Source organism: Teleopsis dalmanni, unplaced genomic scaffold (assembly GCF_002237135.1).
Source record: "Teleopsis dalmanni isolate 2A unplaced genomic scaffold, ASM223713v2 unscaffolded_contig_2750, whole genome shotgun sequence".
NCBI classification, from domain to species: Eukaryota; Metazoa; Arthropoda; class Insecta; order Diptera; family Diopsidae; genus Teleopsis; species Teleopsis dalmanni.
In genome coordinates, this window is record NW_024034132.1 from 797 (window position 1) to 4,224 (window position 3,428).

General features: G+C 29.1%; 1 long non-coding RNA gene across 1 annotated transcript; it reads left to right on the top strand.

Annotated features, from left to right (window-relative positions):
• The first annotated feature begins 238 nt into the window (after window positions 1-238).
• Window positions 239-920, top strand: LOC119664848. The gene is made up of 3 exons (XR_005251301.1): window positions 239-348; window positions 401-789; window positions 848-920. It is a non-coding gene; the product is annotated as an uncharacterized LOC119664848 (long non-coding RNA).
• Window positions 921-3,428: the final 2,508 nt, after the last annotated feature.

Sequence of the window (3,428 nt, forward strand, 5' to 3'; positions counted from 1 at the left end):
ATGTTTTTTGCTTACAAATGGAATTGCATGCTCAAAACACTATTTGTATTTGGGATGTTTTAAAATTTGATATTTAAATTCAAAAATTTGATTTTTGAAATAAAATAAAAATAAATAAAAAATATAGTATAGGAAAAAATGAATAATAATATGGAACTCTTGTTAAAGTATGTTTTTCAAAATATTTGAAATCGTCAAGCTACTGCAAAAATAATAAGTAGCTCCTTAGACAATGACTTACAATTGGTGAAGCAAAACATTGTTACTTTAAATCAACAAAGGGAGGACTGCTATAAAACTATACTACTTGGAACAACGCCATCTGTACCAAGACCATTTTGGAAATTTGTAAATATATCATCGTACATTGAAATGATGATATTTAATTTTTTTTTTATAGAACCGGCAATCAGCATTTTGGAACAAGAGCTGTCACCCGGAAAATGTTTTTAAAACACATTTTCGTGTAACTCGAAACAGTTTTACAGTTCTGTGAGTTGTTAAAATCTTTACAAAAAAAGGACTAATTGGCGTAAAATGGTTCCGCTTGATAAAAGAATCGCAATTATTTATGTGCGTTAGGATCTTCAGGGGAATACAGAGCAGTGTGTGAATTATTTACCGTTGGCAAATCTACAGTATGCACTATTGTATTGGAGTTTTGCAGAATTATATGGGAAGTAATGTCACCTATATATTTAAAAAGATTTCCATTAATACAAGAAACCGTGGCAGAATGTGTAAAAGGTTTTGAATTTCTCAGATTCCCACAATGTTTAGGAACCCTTGGTATATACTTATAAATTTAAACGTACTTAAAAAAGTGTATAATAATAATTTTATTTAGATGGATGCCATATTAAACCCAAACCCAGAGGATGCAGTTGATTATTAGTTTTTTTAGCTTTAGTGGATTTCAGGTATGTTTATTATTATTTTTCACTCTATTTTATATTAATACGTTACTAGATACCGTTTCATGTACATTAATGTGGGAACTCCTGGACGTTGTAATGATTCGTATATATATGAAACATCCAACTTAAAAAAGATGTTAAATACATGCAACTTGTTAAGGAAAAATAAGAGAAATATATGCAACTTGGATGTGCTAGTATATCTAATAGCAGATTCGGCATTTAGGCTAACCCAAACTTTAATGAAACCATATCCATTTAATGTTGATATGCGTCGATAAAAACAAATTGTAACTACAAACTTTCGAAATGTAGAAGGGTTGTTGAAAATGCATTTGGACACTTAAAAGCACGATTTCGACGAATAGGAAAGGGTTTGGACAATATAATCAATAATGCAAATATTATTGTAAGTGCTTGTTGTCTATTGCACAATTTTTTAAATGAAAATTACCACATTAATGTACAATGGTTAAAAGAGCTGAAAAACATTGATGAAAACTAACATCCTGACCAAGAACCCATTGTTTTTGATATGAAACCTAGACAAGCTATTGCAACTTACTTGAGTATGTACATATTTATTTATTATTTGACATATTTTAACTTATTTTTTAGTTATTTACGTTTTATTAAAATAAAGATAATAATAATAAAGTTAGTAATAAGTAAATAATAAGATAGAAAATAACTAAATTACTTACCTTTTACTGAAATAATTCAATCTATTTCTTCTTTTAAGCTGTGGGGATGATATTGGAGTCGACGATGTGGTGGTAGGCACTTCTGATAATACTGGTGGCAATAAAGTTGACATCGACGTTGATAACGCAGTCGCTTCTGACAATACTGGTAACAATAATGTTGACATAGGGGATGATGACATTGCCATTTCTTCCTCCAGATAATCCTCATGAAAGCCTGCATCTAAAATATTGAAAAACCGTTAAACATTAAAGATAAACATAATAAAAATAACAAATTTATAACAGACTGCATGAATAATTTATTTTTTAATATTTATTTACCATAAATACTTTATATTTGAAAATTTTTTTGACTCGTTCTTAATGCACCATTTTTCCTGTTGAACTACCAGAAGGACCAATTTTGCAATTTTCTTTTCTTCAAATTAAAAACAATTAAATATTATGACTTTATTACATTAATCCCAAATACCTTGTTGTGTCCGGTCTTCGGTGGGCGAAGTAACACTGCAGTGAACGTGGAGCGGTGACATGGTGGCCAGCCCGGTATGCTCGCCGGTTTTGGGGGTGATTCTTCTCACGTTCAGCAACAATCGCGGATATCAACAAAAATTCATGTCACCGGTTTGCTGTGGAAGAAAACCATTTTTGTGCGGAACCTACATCTAACACAATCACAATATAGCCATTGCCTAATTGATTTCGCTATATTGTAGCAGCTTGAAATGTCCTCGTCTGTTTTGTCTGTATCATCTTTCACACTACATTCACTCGGTCCCTCTGCAACTTATATACATTCTATTTTTCCCTAGCACTTCCACCACCGCCAAATAACTAAACCTTAATCCTGCATACTATTTGAGTTTTCCATCAAAAAAAAAATTTCTTCTCTTTTTCCTTTTTTTTTTTTTTTTCTTTTTATTTATTAGATTCAACAAAAGTCATGACAATAATAATCTTAGTAATCTTAAACCTAACTAATTAAATCATAATAAAAAAACAAAAAAAATATATAAGAGAACAAAAGAAAATATACACAACCAAATCTTTTAACTGAATTTTTTTAACAAAGTAACAATTTCTCTTTACACAAGATCGTGTGTCTTACCTTCCAGCTGCTAGAATGACGTCACCCACGCTGCTGTTGACCTAGTTGAAACTTATGAATGATAAAAAAAATATAGATGTATGTATTTAAAGGTGTTTGGGACAATCAATTATATGTCTTATATATTATATGTATATATAATATATACAATTATTATATGTATATTATTACTATTTCTCTTATTGTTTTTTTTTTCTTTTTTTCTATATCATATATAATTCTTAAGATAATCTTTAACATTTAATACAATTCAACTTTTGTTTTTTTTTTTTTTCTTTTTTTCAACTAAATTCAAAAGTATACATTCTTCACAATTTTATAAAAGTTAATGTAATTAATTAATATGTAGTTAAGTTAATATATTAAGATAATATAATTAAAAAAAAAATAAATAATAATAAAAAAAAATATATGAATACAGGCATGTACGTTTCTGTACAAGGTAAATCATTTAGACACCGCTGTGCCTTAACGGTGTGTATGGATCCTGTTGAATCCTTCCAATAAGAGTGTATTCGGCTTCCAATTTAATATTCTTACGGTCATGTCTTTATTTAAACATATTTCAAAAAAAAAACTATTCATTTATTGGCACCGAACCGTGCGTTTGATCCACTTTTTAAGAATATGTTTATAAACGATGCAAACTTAATGAAATTTCACTTCTTATCTTTTGGGTTTTTAAAACAGCTTGGC